This window comes from Carcharhinus amblyrhynchos, chromosome 21 (assembly GCF_965287045.1).
Source record: "Carcharhinus amblyrhynchos chromosome 21, sCarAmb.v2.hapA, whole genome shotgun sequence".
Classification (NCBI taxonomy): domain Eukaryota; kingdom Metazoa; phylum Chordata; class Chondrichthyes; order Carcharhiniformes; family Carcharhinidae; genus Carcharhinus; species Carcharhinus amblyrhynchos.
Window position 1 is genome coordinate 14936438 of NC_137344.1, and position 21996 is coordinate 14958433.

Sequence of the window (21996 nt, forward strand, 5' to 3'; positions counted from 1 at the left end):
GCTGAGTAAATACTATTTGCTGTAAGTCCGTGGTACATCCTGCTCTGCCTCCTCATTGGGTTAACACAGTAAGAAGTCTCACAACACCAGGTTAAAGTCCAACAGGTTTATTTAGTAGCAAAAGCCACTAGCTTTCGGGCCTCTGACCCTTCATCAGGTGAGTGGAGAGTTCTGATCACAAACAGGGGATGTAAAGACACACACTCAGTTTACAGAATACTGATTAAAATGCGAGTTTTTACAACTAATCAATTCTTAAAGGTGCAGACAATATGAGTGGAGATAGCATTAAGCGTAAGTAAAAGAGATGTGTATTGTCTCCAGACAGGACAGTAAGTGAGATTTTGCAAGCCCAGGCAAGTCATGTTGTGTGTCGTGAAGGCTGCCTTCAGGTAAGTGTTCTCCAAGGCGGCCTTCATGTCACACAACAACGCAGAGTCACCGAGCAGAAACTGATAGCCAAGTTCTGCACACATGAGGACGGCCTCAACCGGGATCTTGGGTTCATGTCACACTACCTGTAACCCCCATGACTAGGATTGCTCACAGGAACTGCAGTGGGGTCTGAAGTCAATATTTAATGTAGGAAATAAGCCCAAATTAAGGCACTGTAGACCCATTGGTATAACATTAACCTTAGGTGAGTAAGTCAGAAGGGGCTTGTTCGAGACTTGTTATGTGGCCATCTTAGAACATAGACTATTAGGATTCTCAGCTAAGGATCGAAAAAAGGAAGACATTTTTTTAAGTAGGTTATCAAATTGTTAGACGTGAGATGCTTGATTGATCATTCTGTATCTGGCGTTTCAAAAAGTATCCACAAGTGTTTACGAAGCAAGGTTGTATTTTGCAGGGTTGGTAGGCAAGAAGGAATTGATTGCAATTCCGTAGACTGAAGGCCATTGTTAATGGTAATGATAAGAAGTCTCGCGACACAGGTTAAAGGTGTTTACCCTAAACCTGGTGTTATGAGACTTCTTATTGTTCCCAACCCAGTCCAATGCTGGCATCTCCACATCATTGTTAATGGTAACAGCTTTTCCCAGTGGTTGGTCACTAATGGCTTTCATTCTGCACGCTTATCAATATATTTATTAATAATCTGTTGAAGGCATGATAAGAATACATTAAAAAAAAACAAGCAGGATACTAACAAAAGCAAAATACTACTGGAAATCTGAAATAAAAATGGAAACTGCTAGAAATGCAGTCAGGCCAATATCTGTGGAGTGAGAAATGGAGTTAAAGTTTTGGGTCGATGATGTTTTGACAGAATGATCCGAATGAAGGGCAAGTATGTGATAAGAGCATAAGAACTAGGAGCAGGAGTAGGCCATCTGGCCCCTCGAGCCTGCCCCGCCATTCAATAACATCATGGCTGATCTTTTCATGGACTCAGCTCCATTTACCTGCCGGCTCACTGTAACCCTTAATTCCTTTACTGTTCAAAAATGTATCTAACCTTGCCTTAAAAACATTCAATGAGGTAGCCTCAACTGCCTCACTGGGCAGGGAATTGCATAGGTTCACAACTCTTTAGGTGAAGAAGTTCCTCCTTAACTCAATCCTAAATCCTACTCCCTCCCCCCCCCCAAACCTCCCCCACCCCCCACCCCACCCGCACCCCCTTATCTTGAAGCCCTAGTTCTAGTTTCACCTGCCAGTGGAAACAACTTCCTTGCTTCTCTCTTATTATTCCCTTCATAACCTTATATGTTTCTATAAGATCTCCCCTTATTCTTCTGAATTCCAATGACTATAGCCTCAGTCTACTCAGTCTCTCCTCATAAGTTAACCCTATCAACTCTAATAGACTAGAAAGCAGAAGAAATTAATTGATGAAAGGGATGATGGTGCAAGGCTGAAGTAGATGAGAATGGGACAAGTAAAGAAACAAATGGTGTATCAGAGGAAGTGTAAATGGGGAAAAGCTGAATCATTCACCAACAACTGCCCTCCCAAAAAATGGGAGAAGAGATTATATTTAAGTTTATTTAACTTGTTTAATGTAAGCCTACTTGTCAAAAGTAGGCTTACATTAACACTGCAATGAAGTTACTGTGAAGATCCCCTAGTCACCACACTCTGGTGCCAGTTTGGGTACACTGAGGAAGAAGTTAGCATGGCCAATGCACCTAACCAGCACATCTTTTGGACTGTGAGGAGAAACCGGAGCACCTGGAGGAAAACCCAGGCAGACACGGGCAGAACGTGCATACTCCGTATGGACAGTGACCAAGCCAGGAGTCAAATCCAGATCTCTGGCACTGTGAGGAAGCAGTGCTAATCGCTGTGCCATTGGGGTCATCCTGTGATCTTAAAATGCTGAACTCAATATGGGATTCTGAAGGTTGTAAAGTGCCTATTGGAAAGCTGAGGTACTGATCAGTGATCTTATGGTAAGGCCAGTGACAGAGTGGAAATGGAGTGGAGAATTAAAATGATAGGCAGGGTTAGACTGAATAGAAATGTTTCACAGTGGGATCATCAAATCTATGTTTGGTCTCCCAGTGTAGAAGACACCACATTGTGATCAGCAAATATAGTCTACTAGATTGAAAGAAGTACAAATAAATTGTTCTTTCACTTGGGAGGAGTGTTTGAGGCCTGTAAAAGAGCAGGGGGAGATGAATGAGTGCACGGGGTGGTGAAGGAGTGGAGCAGAGTGTTGCAGAGGGAATTAAACCTTTGGAAAGGATGGGAAAATCCATTTGGTGATGTTATCACACTGAAGGTGATAGGACTAATAGAGGGCAGTGGGCAAAACAAGAGCAACCATTTCATGGTTCTGGGAGAGAAGGGAAGAAGTGAGAGCAAAAATCCAGGAAATGGAACAAAAGTTACAGTTTCATCTGGCCAGATGTTTATAAAACCAGATCCATCATGCTCCAACCACACCCTCAGGAGAAGCAGGGTGAACATCTGGTGATAATTTGAGTGTGGGGTGTCAAATGGTGTTGGATATGAAAAACTGAAGGCTACCACTAGATGACAGATGTACTCCTGAATCAGGATACAACAACACTATAGAAACATTCCAGAAGTAAGTATGTTTGAAACCAGAAACAAAGGATAAATAAACTCCAGCAGAGAATATATTCACATCCATTCATTGGCCTTTACATACATATTACCTGGACAGATTTAATTAAACAGTGATACTACACCATGTGTCCTTTACTTAATCCATTTGAGAAAAGTTAATAGTATCTGTAAAAACTGTGACAGACCTCTGTTATTTCTTAGGTTCCAAAAATTTCTTCCTCAGGTTATGCTTTCTTTTTAGGCATTCTCTTCTTTGCCCATCTAATTACTTTAAGCACCAAGTTGTCCTCCTGGAGATGTGCCAAGCTCTCCTTTCTCCCAACAAGGTACATGGCACCGCAGTTCCATTTGGTGCATGTGCAAGTTCCTCTTTCTCATTATTGAAATGGGTGGACTCCTAACCTTTAATTTTCTCAATGATGGAGAGGGTTTCTGGCTTATCCAAAATGGTGACCCGAGTCCAGAAGTACCACCCTTGAATTGACACCTGCTATTTTTACTATGTGATAAAGTTGGTGTTGAGGGGTGGAGATACAGGCACGGGTTGTAGTTTGCATACTCATGGTTCATGGAGGCAGCAGCTCTTGTTAAAGTGCAGCAACCTTCAGTCATATCCAATTCTCACTACTTGCCTACCCAAAGAATGACTTGTTCACATTGGAGAAAGTCTAAAGTTAGCAGACTTCTTTGCAGAGTTAGGGTATTCTTTTGATAGTTCCAGAGACACCTTTAGGAGAGATAGGTTGCCTTTTAGCAGGGGTAACTTCTTCTTTGAGATTGTTGAAAGCAGACATGAATGTGAGTACAAAGCGAATAAAGTAACTAGAACTGTCAGACTGATTTGAACTATTAAAGGAGCTGTAAAGAGAACAGCCAAAGCTGAATAGAACTGCCAAGCTGTCAAGGAATTTAAATCCCTGGCCTTTAAATTTATAAAAAATCAGTCTGCAGGTTAAAAATATTGGTCCTTGCTATTTCACTCTGTCTGTTCACATAAACTGAGGGTTAACATTACAGGATTTGTGCTGCAGGAATGACTTCATAACCTACAATTATCACAGTGGATTTCCTTTCAGTTCAGAGCTTGAATGTCAGTTTCAAGTAGCTATAAAGTCTTTGATGTGGAGCTGTGAGTGTGAATGTTTGTTGATATAAGGGATTAAGAGGTTAAAAGAATTTAAAGGTGGGGAATGTGCCTTTATCAATGAGAGTTTTAATAGTGAATTCACCAACAAGCACTTAGAACTTAATTTTATTTTCTCTCAGCATGGGTCCTGAGGTCTGCCCATGGTGGATTCTGATATGCCAGCTGTAAGGGCGGAAGGCTGTTGGGGCATGGGTTGACACTAAGTTGGCAATGGGCTATAAAAGGCCTGGTGATGGGAGGAAGGGTGTAGGTTGGCATGGAGTGTATGAGATGCTATGAGAGGGTTTTACAGAGTCATTGATTGTTATGGAAGGTGTGAGAGGCTACAGAGGTGGCTGGGTGGGCATAGGTTGGCATCGAGGGTCTGAGGGGCTATAGGGATAGGCAGGGGGCACGAAGTTGCATGGGATGCGCTGGTGGGACATGCACAGTGTGTGGGGAAGAGAAAGGGGTGTGAAAGAATCAGGGCTAGAGGCCTGTTCATTGTTTAATTGTCTTTTTTGCAACTGGGACAAATTGCTGCAGCATCAAGGCTGGCCTCTCAGCTGGCACACCCCTGCACCCTGCAACCCCTGTGCTATCTCCAAACTGTTTGCTGGAGCTGTTGTTAACCACACAATGTTCATTTGTTAAGCTGCACAAGTTAATTGCGATCCTAAGAAAACTCAGTGTCAAATTATTACGCTACAGGTGAATTATCTTTCTCAGGAATCATTAGATATTCATTGCAAAATGATTTACAGATATTACCAAATGTGCATTATTTTATTCCATGAAAATTGAGTTAGGAGGAGCTTTAAACTGTGAGGAAAAACTTTTCATTCACAGTTGAATTTCTTGGAATTAATTCATAGCATTATCAAGGTTATGTAAATCAAGACCGTCTATGGTAAAAACTGTTTTGGAATTTTGCAAGGTCTCCCACACAGGACACCAACTTTATAATGTAACTGCAAACGTCTCAGGATGTTAGCCAAAGACCAACAGGCACTGTCCAGGGAGCTGGCTCAGTCCCGGCACTGAGATAAGCTATCTGTTACATTTTACATTCATAATGCCTGTTTATAACACCGTGGAGAGACCATTTACATTTCACCCATCATTAATACTAACCTCTTTGTATAATGCAGTTCTCTGGAATACAGCAACTCATTTGTGTAGATCCTGCTCATGATGTACAATGTACGTTATGAAACATTCACTGAGGGAATCCAGTATCGAAAGGTTTGGGCAGCGCCACTATGCAGCCCACAATAGAATTCCTGTTCCTGTGAACAGGTGAATTTGCATTTTAGATATTTGCATGTTTTAACAAGCTCACCTCTGTCAGATACACTCAAGGTGCCTAGTGGTCTGTTTTGAATTTCCCTGCAGGATCTGGTTGTTACAATATGAAACCATGGGAGAGAGAAATTTGCTGGAATTTTCCGACTGTTCACATCCCACTGCCACAGCCAGCAAGAACGGAGAATTTGGCCCTCGGCCATATCGTCACCATGGGACCAGAGAGCCCTGCTGGCGAGAACAGCCGGAGAATCCCGTCCATTCTTTCATTCATGACTCATTATTCATCGGGTATCTGTTTCATTAAATGTGCAACCTTGTGGATGGCTTGGTGTATTGCCTGTTCTGGTTTTAAGCAATAATATATTTTCGCCCAGAAAGTTTCCAAGTGGAATAACTATTTTCTCTCACATCGGCTGATCTGGGCTCAGTGGAAGCTGCGGGGACACATTACCCTCATGGCCCCTGGCTGAAATGATAGAAAATTCCAGCAGAACTTGTGCTTCTGATTGCTATCCAGTTGCTTATGTGTTCGTGAATATCGGAAAAGAGTGAGATAGAATCTGGCTATGATATTCCCAACTCTCAGTGTTAAAATGAGGATTTGGCCTACTGGAGCTATGTTGGTGCCTGTGGAGCCATACCCAGCAAGAGGCCCAAGACTGAAGGGAGGAGGGAAGAATACTGGAAGTCTATGGTATTCACCGTTGGTGCCCTCCGGATTAGTTGGATTCAAAAAAGTGTCTTCCAGATGTTTTCCATCTGCTTCAGTGGGAATAATGCCCTGAATCATTGAAAATTGCTTGAACTTTAACTTTATCATTTCTGTTTCCAATGAAAACAAATAGCCGTGTAATGTCGACATCAGCAAGTACAGGGCATATTCCTGAAAACCCAGTCCCTGTAGTTCTAATCCAAATAGCTTTATATGCATTAAAGGTCAAGTTTTGGCTCAATTTAACTCATCATGTGTATCAAACCAAACAATGCACAAGCATGCACCTATGGTGGCATGGTGGGCCAATGGTTCACACTGCTGCCTCACAGTGCTAGGGATCACGGGTTCAATTCCAGCCTCGGGTCACTGTTTGTGTGCAGTTTGCACATTCTCCCCGTGTCTGCGTGGATTTCCTCCGTGTGCTCTGGTTTCCTCCCACAGTCCAAAGATGTGCAGGTTAGGTTGATTGGCCAAACTAAGTTGCCCCTTAGTGTCAGGGGGATTAGCAGGGTAAATATGTGGGGTTATGGGAAAAGAGCCTGGGTGGGATGGTGGTCGGTGCAGACTCAATGGGCTGAATGGCTTCCTTCTGCTCTGTAGGGATTCTATGTGCAGGTTAGGTTGATTGGCCATGCTAAATTGTCTCTTGGAGCAGGATGTTGGAGTGTGATGCTCTTTGGAGGATTGGTGCAGACTCAATAGGCCGAATGGCCTCCTTCTTCACTGTAGGATTCTAATTTGCAAAGGTTGATGCATAACATTGGCTAAATATTGAGAATGGGACAATTGAGAAGTCAGTATTCCTGTTAAGAATGATGGAGTTACCTTATTCTCTCAATCCAACCATAATTGAAAAGTAAACACACATGAGTCTCTAGGGATAAGACTTTTTCCAGGACGAAAGTTACAATTCATGCGATGAGATTTAAGGCATGTGTGATTATTTATAAACCATCATTAGTGGGAAATGATCTGCACCAGTCTAGGAGTGTACCAGTAAATATCGCTTACATCACAATCCGGAGAGCAGAGGTTAAGTCTCAGGAGAATCATACTTGGATCTGCTGACTTTGATTTGACTGAGTTTCAACTCCATTAGGTTTTAATTCTTCATAGCAATAAGTGAACATTTTTGTCAACGTTTGGTAATGGCTATGATTTGTACATGAAATGAATCATTTCATTAATTTAAAAGGGAGATGCATACCTCCCATTACAGGGCAGAAATGTAACTGAAAGGGTCACATAATCATCGTAAACTTCAAGTTCAAAGGTTTAAGCTGTTCATCTGAAATTCAAACTTGGATTAAACTCACTTATAGATGCCTATTTCTTGTTTCCTCCCACAGCCCAAAGATGTGCGGGTTAGATTGATTGGCCATGCTAGATCAGGCAGGGTAAATGGTTAAAGGGATAGGGTCTGGGTGGGATTATTGTCAGTGCAGCCTCAATAGACCCAAGGCCTCCTTCTGCATTGTAGAGATTTTATAAGTCTATGATTCTGTTATCATTCCAAATACATCTCATGTAAAAACTGTAAAAATCAAAATTGTCCATAATCCATATCCAGTATTTCTGGTGTTAGGAACACAAACAAAATTTTGGCATAGAAACTGGGACCATGGTGTGCCTATTTTGCAGATGTCTTGCGGACACCGAAGGCCCCACCCAGAATGGTGGGCAGGAAACATGTACAGCCTTCTGGGTTGAAAGCACGGAACCTGCTAACTTGGGTAGCGATATTGAAGAGGCATTGTTAATTCATACCCCAAGTAACATTAACTCATTTCCATATGCAAATGGGGACACAAATACTTGTTTGAGTCCTCTGCCACAATGGTTTGTCCAGAGGCAGTCAATTCTACCTGGACTGAATCTCACTCTTTGTTCCGTCTTCTTTTGGTAGGTTCCTCCCTCAATACTGGCTTCATGTTAACTTGCTACACTGGCATTACTGAGCACAGAAAGGGGATGCTGCAACTGAGCTTACATGCAGCCAAGTTATTTGGGCAGAGACATTCTTTACATTTTAACATCAAAACTGTTTTTAAAACAGGAATAAGAAAATATTCTTACATCATTAAGAATGTGCCCTTCTCTTTTTAATAGGTTTTGCTGTTTCCCATCATCTTCTCTCCCTATCCCTCAATCTCTCTCCAATCATGTGTACTTTTCTCTTCAGCTTATTGTTGCTATTTACTTCCAAGCTTTCCCTATGTCCATAAATTCTGGATCTAGGTGGATTTCTCTTCATGTTCTGCTTTTCCTACTGTTAGTTTGTGTCTCCCAATTTATTCGGCAATTCTTTCATTGCCAACTTATCTGAACAACTTAGTTTATCATTGTGAAAAAAGTTGTCTTAAAATCCTTTCTCAGTGAGTTTTCTTTGAATGGACCTTAAAGTAAAGTTAAAAAGTTTATTTATTCATCACAAGTTAGGCTTACATTAATACTGCAATGAAGTTACTGGTCTTAGGTCTCGATTGTGAACTTTTCATCTGGATCCGATACCAAAAATATTTGGATTAAGGCAAAATATTGTGGCAGCTGAAATCTGAAACAAAAACAGAAAGTGCTGGAGAAACTCAATAGGTCTGACAGTATCTGTGGAGAGAGAATAGAGCCAACATTTCAAGTCAAGATGACCCTTTGTCAGGGCTTCATCAGACCAAAAATATTTGTGTGCATGTACTTATATATACAGGCATGTTTGAGGGAGGTGATGGCCTAGTGGTATTACTGCTAGACTATTTCATGTACAAATCCAGAAATTCAGCTAATGTTTTGGTAATCCAAGTTCAATTCCTGCCATGGCAGATGGTGGAATTTCAATTCATTAAAAAATGTCTGCAATTAAGAATCTATTGATGACAGTGAAGCTGTTGTCAATTGTCAGAAAAACCCATCTGGTTCACTAATATCCTTTAAGGAAGGAAATCTGCCATCCTTACCCAGTCTGGCCTACATGTGACTCCAAAGCCGTAGCAATATGGTTGACTCTCAACTCCCCCCCAAAGGGAACTAAGGATGGGCAATAAGTGTGGGCCAGTCAGCGACGCCCATTTCTCATGAATGAATAAAAAGATAATATGGAATGTGCTCCATATACCACCTCACGCTTGTGAAATTTCTTTTCAATAACAGCAATGGGCAAACCAGTGTTGTGTGAACATTGAACACTAAACACCACATTTCCACATATTCAAACACCATGGACATTCAAATATAGGGGATTACCCCAGTAAATACTTGTGCTCAAATGTTAATGTCTTTGTGTGAAATTCTGCTTGCTATTATTTTACCTGCCATTGTCAAATGCATGTATTTGAGCTGATTAATGTTTCTGGTAAGTGAACTGAAAGAGGAACTTGGAATGAATTGTTAGCATTTGCCTACCAGAATTCTATGTTGTATATTAAATGACACTGTAACAAGTATCACTAAAGCTAAATTTTGTTAGGTGACTTATCAGTGTGGTTCAGTTCTCAACATCTCTGAATAAAAGGAATATATATTCAAACATCAAGTTTATATCCAGGCAGGTAACCTACTGGGAGAGTGTTGCATTGTCAGATGGTACCTTTCAGATGCGATCTTAGATCAAGTTCTGGTTTGCTTACTCCAGCTGTTTAGCTGGTCATGAAAGATGCTGTGACACTATTAGAAGAAGAATAGGGAATTCTCCAAATGTTATGATCACCATTCCTCTTCACCCAACATTACAAAGTTTACCAGAATGATAGGGAGTTGGACAGCTTAAATCTTGGGTTTGGACAAAGCTCAGCACAACATTGAGGGCCGAAGGGCCTGTACTGTGCTGTACTGCTCTATGTTTCTATGTTAAAGTACAGCATAACACAGATCTCAGTGCTACAGACAAAATGATTGTTGTATTTGCCTAGGTAATAAAAACAAAACCTTTCCATATAAAATATTCTGAGACACTTCTGAGATATATGACAAGGCATTTTGTAATTACAAATCTTTCTTCTTCCCTCTAATACTACTTGAGTCACGAGTATGGGACTGAGATCGAGGTATAGAGATCTCAGGTTATCATGTGATTTATACAGAAATCACTGCATGTTAATATTTTCCTGGGTACAGGAAGATGTTCTGAACAACCTCATCAAAACCAAACTACAATGTTTAGTTTAACAGAACTGTGTTACACATCTGTGTTTTTGGGGGGCAGTTTCCGCATGCAGCATGTTCCAGGTCCAATCAGGGAGCAGGCTATACTAGACCTGGTAAGATGCAATGTGACAGGATTAATTAATCAGCTCATAGTTAATAGTTAGGAAGCAGTGATCATAACATGATTATGTTTTGTATTCAGTTTGAGAATAGATTCAAGTCTACTGTTTTAAAGTTAAATAAAGGCAATTATAAGGGTATAAAGATAAAGCTGGATAAACTGAACTAGGAAATTAGGTTAAGGGATAGGTTAGGAGTGATGCATAAGAAGGCACTTAAAGTGACATTTCATAGCACCCAGCAAAGATACATTTCAGTGTGAAAGAAAGACCCTAAAAATAGAATGAATTATTGTGACTAACTAAGTGAAGTTCAAAACAGCATGAATGAAAAAGTATAGACTAGTCAGAAGATTAGGCAATTGATAAAAAAAAGACAAAGAATATCTAAATAAAGAGGGAGGAATTAGAGTATGAGAGAAACATAGCTAGAAATATAAAATAGATAGTAAAAGTTTCTGCAGGTATTTAAAGGAATAAAAGAGTAATTGAAGAGAGCATTGGTCCTTTAGAAAGTGAGTCAAGGGAATTAATAATGGAAGATAAAGAAATGGCAGAAACATTGAATGGATATTTTGTGTCTATCTTCACTGTAGAAGAGACAAATAACATATGAGAGATCACTGTAAGTCAAGAGGTGAAAGGGAAGGAGGACCTTAAAACAATTACAATCACCAGACTAACGGCGCGAGAATAGTATTAGAACTTAAACCACCAGCACCTGATGAACTTCATCCTAGGGTCTTAAAAGAAACAACTGCTGGATAGTAAGTGCATTAGTTTTATTTTCCACAATTTTCTAGATTCTACAACAGTCCTGATAGTTTGGGAAATAAAAAATATAACCCCTCAATTCAAGAAAGGAGGGAATTAGAAAGCAGGAAGTTACAGGCCAGTTAGCCTCAGATCTGTCCTAGGAAAATGTGCAAAAGCTATTATTAAGGAGGTTATAGCAACTCACTTAGAAAATCTTAATAAATAAGAGAGAGTCAGTGTTGTTTTGTGAAAAGTAAATCATGTTTGATTTACTTATTTGAGTTTTTTTAGGGAAGTAACAATGCAGATAAAGGGAAACCTGTCGATGTGATGTTCTTGGGTTTCCATAAAGCATTTGACGAAATGCCACATGAAAGTTTATTACATAAAATAAGAGCCCATGGTGTAGGGGATAACACATTAGCATGGATAGAGGCTTGGTTAACTAACAGGAAACAGAGAGTATGGATAAATGGGTCATTTTTATAGGTTGGCAAGTTGTAACTAGTGGATTGTCATAGGGATCAGTGCTGGAGCTTCAACTATCTACAATCTATAATCAATGGCTTGGATGAAAGGACCAAATGTATGGTTACCAAATTTGCAGATGGCGCAAAGATAGGTAGGAGAGTACATTGAAGAGGAAATATAGGGCAAAATTTGCCCTTCCTGCCCATCACAGGAATCATAGGGGGAGGGGGTTGGACCATTCAAAGGTCTGTTGATCTCGAACGGGATTTCTGGCCTTGGAGAGAGTGCGGTCAGAAAATCCCGCCCAAAGAGTCTGAAAAGGGATATAGATGGATTAAGTGAGTGAGCAAAAATCTGGCAGATGGAGTAGGATGTGGACTTATCCACTTTGGTAGAAAGAATAGAAAAGCAGACTATTATTTAATTGGAGAGATATTACAGAACTCTGCAGAGGGATCTGGGTGTCCTGGTACATGAATTGCATGTGGTTAATATGCAGGTACAGCAAATGAAGGCAAATGAGATGCTGTTTTTCACTGCAAGAGAAATGAAATGTGAAAGATGGATATTTTGCTACAGTTGGTCAACCATTTGGTATACTGTGAATTGTTTTGGTCTCCTTATTTAAGAAAGAAGCAATAGCATTAGTAGCAGATAAGAGAAGGTCCACTCAAATGACTCCTGGAATGAAGGACTTATAAGGAAAGATTGGAAAAGTTGGGCCTATATCCATTGGAATGCAACAAAACAGATAGGATCCTGAGGGGACTTGACAGGTTGGATGCTGAATGGATATTGCCTTGTGGAAGAGAATAGAACTAGCAGACACAGTTTAAAGATAATTAAACCTTTAGTATGGTGATGACAAGAGTATTTTATCTCTGAGAGTTGTTAGTCTGTGGGATTCGCTTCCCGAGGTAGCAGTGGAGACAGGGTCATTAAATATTTTTAAGGCTGAGTTAGATAGATTTGTGACTTACAAGGGAATCAAAAGGTATAGGGAACAGACAGGAAAGTTAAGGTTGCAATCAGATCCATGACCTTATCAAATGGGTGCAGCAGCCTTGAGGGGCCAAATGGCCTACCTTTGCTCCCAGTTCATTTGCTGGTATAACCTGTGCCAAATTGATTAATGGTAGATTGAATCTTGTATGTTAAGTGTTATTAGTTATGATACAATATCATTTATAATTCCGGTCTGAACTAATATTTGATTGCACAATAAACCGATTATAATGTCTCATTGTGTTTTACCCAGAGTTTCACGGTCTCAGTTGTTCTACACAGCTTCTATTTTCTCCTCTCATCTGGCAAATTTTCCCATTCCACTAACAGTTGTCTCTTTCTATTTATAATTATATTCTATTTATTATAGACAAGGAGGAACAATAAAAGTTTGCGTACAGCTGTTTATGAACCACAGTCAGACCCACCTGTTCACACTCTATGTTTATAACCTGGAAGGTAACAAGGATGTAAAATAGCCCTGTCAGTGCCAGGGCAAGCTGTGTGTCTATATTTGCTACTCATATCTTCTTCAACAGAAACCCGCATGGTAATATATTGGGACAATGGCTTTTTATGAATCAACCCAGTGCCTAAATGTTGTATAAATAAATTATGAACATAAATGCCAGACAGGAAGATTTCACCTGTTACAGTATGTTAGGGACAGCATTGGCAACATGGAATTGAGGCTGGGAATGGAGAAGATCGAGGACTATCTGTTGTTGGAGGCCAAGCAGCAGCAATAGATTCCCTACAGTGCAGAAGGAGGCCATTTAGCCCATCGAATCTGCACTTACTCTCTGAAAAAGCATCTTACCCAAGCTCCCCTCCCTGCCCTATACCCATGACACCATGCATTTAGCATAGCCAATCCACCTAACCTACAAATCTTTGGACACTAAGGGACAATTTAGCATGGCTAATCCATCTAACCTGCACATCTTTGGACACTAAAAATCAATTGCCAATTTGCCTAATCTAACACTAAGGGGCAATTTAGCATGGCCAATCCATCTAATCTACACCTCTTTGGGCACTGAGGGACAATTTAACATGGCTAATCCACCTAACCTACACACCTTTGGACACTAAGGGGCAATTTAGCATAGCCAATCCATCTAATCTACCCCTCTTTGGGCGCTGAGGGACAATTTAACATGGCCAATCCACCTAACCTATGCATCTTTGGACTCTGGGAGAAAACTGGAGCACCTGGCGAAACAATGCAGACACAAGAAGAACCTGCGAACTCCACACAATCACCAAAGGCTGGAACTGAACCCAGGTCTTGGGAGCTGTTAGGCAGCAGTGCTAACTATTGTGGCACTCCTAGAGGGAGAAACAGCAGTGCTGGGAGTTGGGAAAGTGATGGTGGTCAGTTTCTTTCATGTGGGGTCAGGTGGCTCCATATTTAGGAAAGTTATTTGCCTGTTTGTTGCGGTTGATCCCCAGGCCTAAGTTTGCAGAGTGTAGTCAGTGCTTATCCCAGCTGACTCATAGCAGACTGATCTCAGTGAATGGACCTCAACTGAGCTTTCGATCCTTTATTTACATTTGCAAAGGACTTACCCTCTCTTGTAGGCAATAGTTAGGATGGTTCTTGCCCAATATAGTCGGTGCATGTTTCCAAATGAAAATGTGTGCGCATTTCCTGTCAACATGCTGAATCTTTAGAAGCCTGAGTAGGATCAGAATCCTCTCCCACTGGACTTTTATTAAATATAAAACCTCAAAAGCTACACAGACATAGCCACTGTAAATAAACAGGCCAAACTCAATACACAGAGGCAGGCTGCATTGTCAGGAGTCAATCTTCAAAGCTTGTCAATGCCAAAACAAAGTTGCCACTATTTAAAGACACTAGGGCATTATTGTCTCAAAGGCAGAACAGTGACCACCAGAAAAACTAATTAAAGAAACTGGGAGACTATCATTGCAAATGACCCCAGACAACAGCCATTACACAAACAACATTGACAACAGCTAAAGAGAAATGGATTTTATCACATGTGTATCAGCTTGAGAGCTAAAGACATCACACCGAGATGGGATCCATTGTTTTGGTTGTGGAAATAACATTGCGGTGAATGCGTTTGGATTAAGGCAAAAACCAGACTGAAGAGATTAAAAGATGTGTGGGTTTGGTGGATTGGACATGTTAAATTGACCCTAATGTCAGGGAGATTAGCAGGGTAAATGAAAGTTATAGGAATAGTGCTTAGGTGATCAGTACAGAGTCAATGAGCCAAATGGCCTCCTTCTGTACTGCAGGGATTTTATGATTCTATGAACAATACAGCACCAGAACAAGCCCTTTGGCCGACCAGCCTACACCAATTCCTAATCCTTATTTAGACCCACTACTTATTGCTCATAAGTACTATCCCTCAGTTCGCCTCCTGTTCACGTGTTTATCAAGAAACGCCTTGAACATGACTAATGCGCTCGCTTGACCCACCACCTCTGTGCAAAAACTTTTCCCTGCATTTCACCCCTAAGCTTTTCCCTTCTGACTTTGAACCTGTGCCCTCTTGTAGTTGACTTTTCCAGTGACTTTTCCGCACTGAAAATTCAAACGGAATGTCTCCAGGAAATGGACTTTGGTATTTTCAATTAAGTTTTGTAATAAAAAGCCCAAGGTCTTGTGGTCTGGCACTGCATACGGAGAAAGATTCAGGGCTGGTCACCTTGACTCAACACCAGGCAAAAGCAGCTGTGTTAAAGATTGGAAGTGATTTTGGACTGAAGATTTGGGACAGCAGACACCAAGGACAGTTAAGAATGGACAGTCGCATGGGGAGCTGTAAGTATGAGCCAGACTGGAAAGATATTATGGCTGAGGTTCAAAGATAGTAATTAAATCCTGAGGGCGTCTGAGTTGGATTGACTAAGATTTGAGGAAGAAAAGTAGGATTTTTGCATGTGGCATTTCAGTGGAGGCTTTGTTAATGAGCCATGGTTTTGAGTGTTGTGTGGCATCATTCCACTAGTTTTGAGCTCTTCCATTAGGGCATTAGGAATGTTTTGTTAATAAACAAGTTTATGTTGAACCTAAAACCCTGTGTCCGTGTAAGTTTGTACTCTATAAAATCCTAAAATCAACATCCAGCAGTAAGGGTGAACGGGAGATTACATTTCTTAAAAAATAATCATCAACACACCAAGTTCTAAGCCATTATGTCAATTTTTTTTACTGTTGACCTTTTGCACGTCCTCAATCTACTTCATGCCTTCAGCAGCCTGGAGCTTAAGCTCTAGACTTCCTTCTCTAAATATCTCTACCTCTGTGTTTCTTTTCCTTTTTGACACCACTTAAAATCTATTTGCTTGACTAAGCTTTTGATCATATGTCCTAATGGATTCAATGAGATTTTCCAGCCTCGCTCGCCCCCAGGTCAGAAAATCCTGCCCAAGCTCAACGGACCTTTGACTGATCTGTGTCCCGCCTGCTATGATTCCTGTGGCAGGTGATACGAGAAAATTCCCGCCCATTGGCTGGAATTTTACCACCCCACCTGCCCCGGAGTCAGGATTGGCGAGGGTTACAGAACGGAAAACCCCACCCAGTGTGTCTCATTTTGTTTGAGAATGTTTTACAACGTTGAAGGTCTCGTATACATTCACATTGTTGCTGGTGTTATTTTAATTGTAGTAGGCAAATGAGTTGCTGAAACAGCAAAATATTGAATTATTATTATAATGGTGAATATTGTTATCTTTGTACTCATCTTGAGGCAATTTTTGAGGACTCATTTTAATTTTATACATTCTTGAATGCTGTCCCCCAATCGACAAACCGTGTTGTCAAGGTCACCCTTGGTACCTGACACCTAATCATTTGTTAGTGTGTCAAAGAAGGTTGCTGCCACAGACAAAAGCAGATTTCTGGCCTGTGATTGCAAGGTTCACATTACCCAGCAGGAAAGCTAGCTTTCACTGTTTCCGGCCAGGTGTCATGTCCTGTAGGAAAAGAACTATTTGACACCATGATCATTTGCGGAGTGACTTCTCCCTTGACTTCCTTTGCTCAGTACCCAGCAACAAGATTTCGGGCCAGTTGTTACCACTGACTAATTGAAAAGAATGCAATCATATCCCAGTATACAGCTGAAGGTCGACTGGCTCAAGGGCATCCTCAATTTTCCATGCTGAGCCATTGAGCTGAGTTGAAGATGTCCTGGCAACACTGCACCTGGTCAATATTTACTCTTTTACCAACAATCACTAAAAATGATGTTATGTGGCCATTATCACATTGCTGTCTGTGAGAGCTTGTTGTGTGCAAACCCTATATTGTAACAGTCATCGCACTTTGAGAATACTTCATCAGCTGTAAAAGTGCTTTGGGGCTTTCGGAGGTGGTGAAAGGCAATACTGCATGTAACTACAAATCTTGCTTGCTTTGTTATTTGGACAGTGAGACATTTTAACAACACTGAAATGAATTTTCAACTTCAATGTGGACATGAATCACCTACTGGTCAATCAGCTGTCTATTCTCTTCCTTGCTGAAACTTTCTTGTTGGCAGGGTGCATAATTGGCAGACAAATGTTACTGCTTGATTCATTCTCATGTCAACATCAAAAGGCTTGTCATTGTCTGCAAATAAGGCCACTGTATTTGTGCACAATGCTATGTCCATAACCTCATTGATGATGAGAGTTCCATTGGTTTCAAATGCCAAAGAAATCTTTTAACACTAATAATTTAAGGAGAAAGCATCAAATTATTAGACTATTGACTAAGAGTGAGTGAAACAGAGAAATGGGGCAGCAATTTTCAACTCTGGAACTTGTTGTGCCGTTGTGTGCATATCATTGTACTATAAAGGTGTATGGCAGAGCAAGAATTAATGTGGGACTGGGGACTAGCATGGTGGTTAGCACTGCTGCCTCACAGCACCAGGGACCTGGGTCCAATTCTTGGCTTGGGTCACTGTCTGCGCAGAGTTTGCACGTTCTCCCCATGTCTGCATGGGTTTCCTCTGGCTGCTCCAATTTCTTCCCACAGTCCAAAGATGTGTTGGTTAGGTGCGTTGGCCATGCTAAATTTTCCCTCAGTGTACCCGAACAGGTGCCGGAGTGTGGCGATTAAGGGATTTTCACAGTTACTTAATTGCAGTGTTAATGTAAGCCTACTTGTGACACTAATAAATAAACTTTTAACTTCAGCACAATCCATGGTATGATGTACAGAGTCACATGATAAAAAACACAGAGAACATTCCAGAGAGAGCTCTGATGAAAGGTTATCCAGGTTCAAAACATCGGCTCCATTCTTTCTCTGCAGATGTTGTCAGAACTGTTGAGATTTTCCGGCATTTCCTGCTTTTGTTTCAGATTCCAGGATTCTCAATATTTTGCCTTTAGTCTAAAGAGAAAACTTTAGATGTAGCCTGTCAATGTGGAAGCAGCACTATGCAAGACAGTAAATGGGGACCAGTAAATAGTTAAAGGCTAACAATAAAGAGTCCATGCTTAAATCAGCAAGAGTCATCATATCCTCATTGAGATATATTTAATGAACCCCTTATTATACAGAGCTTGGGGTAACTCAGTACCAAGTGGGATGTTGTATGACTTTGGATTGAGATTCCAGAGGAAGGCATATTAAAAGCATTATTCTTCGCCTAATCCATGCTGAATATCAATAATAATTATTTAATGTTTGCAGTAAAAAGGTACTTAAGGAAAATGACACTTCTGGCCAGGAGTCTTGTCCATTAGGATCACATATCAATAATTCACTCGTATGATTTTCCATGATTTTAATGTTGTACTTTCATTGTGAGCCTCAGCAGCTGAGAGCATGTTTTTGTAACGTCACCCCATGTATGCAAAGGCTGCAATGGTGGTTGAATGTTTTCACCCAAAACAATCATTCCTTTTCGTAAATGTTGATGAGTCTTTGAGCTGTTCAGGTGAATAATGTGAGAAGTGGAATACTCTTATACTCTGGATACCAAATGTTAGCATTGAGTGTCCATATGTAGCAGAGGCACATGATGGCTTTCTGCTCCATTTCAACATTGTGCCTTAACCCTGGTCTCAGAGGACACTTAACTATGTCACTGTGAATTCTATTTATACTCAGCACCATATTTTTGGACTCCCAAATAAGATTATAATCTATTTACTTTTGATTAATTTACAGGATGTGGGAGCTACAGGGTAGGCCAGCATCTATTGCCCATTGAGAAGTTGGAAGTGAGTCGCCATCTTGAACCGCTGCAGTTCATGCAGTATAGGTACACCCACAGTGCTGTTAGGGAGGGAATTCCAGGATTTTGACTCAATGACAGTGAAAGAATGGCAAAATATTTCCAAGTTAGGATGGTGAGTGACTTATGGGATGCTTCCAAGTGGTGGTGTTCCCATGTGTCTCTGCCCTTGTCCTTCTAGATGGTCATCGTTGTGGGTTTGGAACGTGCTGCCTTTGGCGAATTCCAGCATTGCATCTTGTAGATGACTATAATTGTGCATTAATAGTGGAAGGAGTGAATGTTTATGGACGAAGTGCAAAGCCAGCAGGAAGCTTTTTCCTAGCTGGTGCCAAGATTCTTGAGCTTTGTTGGAACTACACTCATCCAGGCATGTGGAGCGTATTCCATCACACTCCTGACTTGTGCCTTGTAGATTGAGTAACAATAGTTTCCGAACAGGGGCCACCTTTGCACTTTATATTTGCCTTGAGTAGAAACTGTGTATGGAATTGGTCAGACTCATTCCACTTAAGACTCTTTACGGTTGACAGGGTGAAGATGACTTTCATTTCATCAGTTTATTCAGGATTAAGGCCTGAGTTCTCAAGGTGAAAGGTCACTGTACCAATACAAAAAACAGCTGTTTTTTCATTCAAAATCTGAAAACCAAGAATGGATGACTCATCTTGAGAAGTAAACCTACTTGTGGTACTAACAAATAAACTTTAGACTCTTTCATCAATATGAATATGTGAATCCATTAATTCATTTTCCTTCTGCCCATAATGGTGATTGTCACTGAAGCCATCATTAGTTCTGTCACCCGATGACTCACAAAACAGTAGAATTGGCTGATAATTGAAGTGAATAAAGTCTCTCCAGAATTCTTATTCCTGTTTCTTTGTTTGAATGGCACAGGAAAGCAATATCAATATCAAAAGGCCTGCTTCTTTATCATTACTTTTTTTTATTCATCCATGGGACATGGGCATTGCTGGCTGGCTGGCATTTATTACCCATCCCTAGTTGCTCTTGGGAAGGTGACGGAAAGCCACCCTCTTGAATTGCTGCAGTCCATGCACTGTGGGTTGACTCACAACCCCAGTAGGGAGGGATATTCCAGGATTTTGACCCAGCGACTGCAAAGGAATGGTGATATATTTCCAAGTCAGAATAGTGAGTGGCTTGGAGGGGAACTTACAGGTGGCAGTGTTCCCCTGTATCTGCTGCACTATCAAATAGTGATTTCCCCTGTGGCTTGACAAGCAACATTCAACCTCTGAGTTTGAAGATTCTCACTCTATAGATTTGAGCACTAATGTGTTGGTTGACAGTCTAGTGAGGTACTGTTTTCACTTTTGGACATCAAGGTGTATGGAAATGGGGCAGGAAAGTGGAGTTGAATCTTACAGAATGGTGGAGCAGGTTCATGGGGCCATACGACCTTCTCCATCTCCTATTTTTGATGTTCTTACTACACATTCCTACTGGTTCCATTTGGAGAGTGTTAATTAGAATTTGTTTCACTGCGTGAGTTGATGGGAATGCAGCCTTAGAATTAGAATAGAGATTTTCTTTTGATGATTGAACAAGCCAATTCCAGAAAAGCAAAGTGTGCCACAAGGGCCATGTACAATGTCATCCCTTGTCGGTGGTGGGAACACTCTCTGCTGATGCCTTGTTGGCAAAGTTAACATTTGCTTTTGGACTTCCGAATACAGATGTGATGGTGATGAACTCGTGCCCACAGCTGGTCTCGCCATATGCATATGTTGCCAGTTGGAGATTTCCACCTGGCCACATTGATGCTGGGAGGATAGCATCCTTGAATTAGACCTTTGGGTGCCTTGTAGGTCCCTCAGCATGGTGTTCGCTATTTAATCCAGGCAATCTCTGACTCTTTTTGTATCACATATATAACCTCAGTGTAATAATTAATGATTGGAGCAAGGTTCGACCCAAACTTTGTTAATTTTATAATAAGTTTTATTATCTAATGTAACTTCTACCAATGGAAAGCAGAGAGATATTCAAAATGCCTGCAAGGCGGATTAGAACCATTATTATATGTATCTCAGAATTCAGGTATGATTAGCCTGACTTGCCGGTTTTATTTATTTCAAATGAAAGCTGTTGTTTTTCCTGATTTAATTTGCAGCATTATTGCATTGAAGTATAGAAACTGTATTAGTCCAATGAAATTATGTATGATTGACACAGAGACATGTAGTTACTTGTTAAAGCCCCATGGCAACACTGATGAGAAGATTTTCTGGCAGCATTAACAATGTTCATACGTGTGTGTATGTGTGAATATTTTTTGTGCTTGTATGCACATATATTGTGTGTGTGTGTGTGTGTGTTTGCGTAACCATATGGGTGTGTATGTGTGGATCGATTTCTCTCAGGGGAAACAGAGTGTTAATCACTCATCCTCACCATTACCAGGGTGTTGTTGCACTGTTTCTGTCAGGTAGGAGGCTTCAGAATCCTCTGTCCCAGAGATATTTATATAGATATAGCTGACAGAATCCCTCAGATCTAATCTCATTGCACCAGTACTTCTCCAACATTTTGCTGAGAAGGCACTTTCCGAGCGTAAGTTAGATCTCTGCCACATTTCCAAGAAGGTTTTATCACAGTTCCAGGAAAGGTTTGCCTGCAAAGTTGGAAGACCCCCGAGGAACTTTCTAGCATAGATATTCTGCCTTTTTTTTTGAAAATAATTACACTTTAATGCATGCAAACAGCTCAGAATATGATTGTAATGTTTTGATAACTTTTGACTAATTTTCAAATGGAAGGAAATCATAGAATTTTTGAGCATCGGGGTGGAGATGGGGGAATGTGAATGGGTTGGGGGGTGTGAGTGGAGGTGCGGGGGCGGGGCTGTCACAATTCATTATACTTTATTTTATTCGTTTATGGGATGTGGGGATGGGCCAGCATTTATTGCCCATTCCAGAGGGCATTTAAGAGTCAACCACATTGCTATGGATCTGGAGTTTTTAAGTCAGACTGGGTAAAGGTGACAGGTTTTCTTCCTTAAATGTCATTTGCAAATCTGATGGGGTTTTTCGACAATCAACAGTGGTTTCATGGTCATCA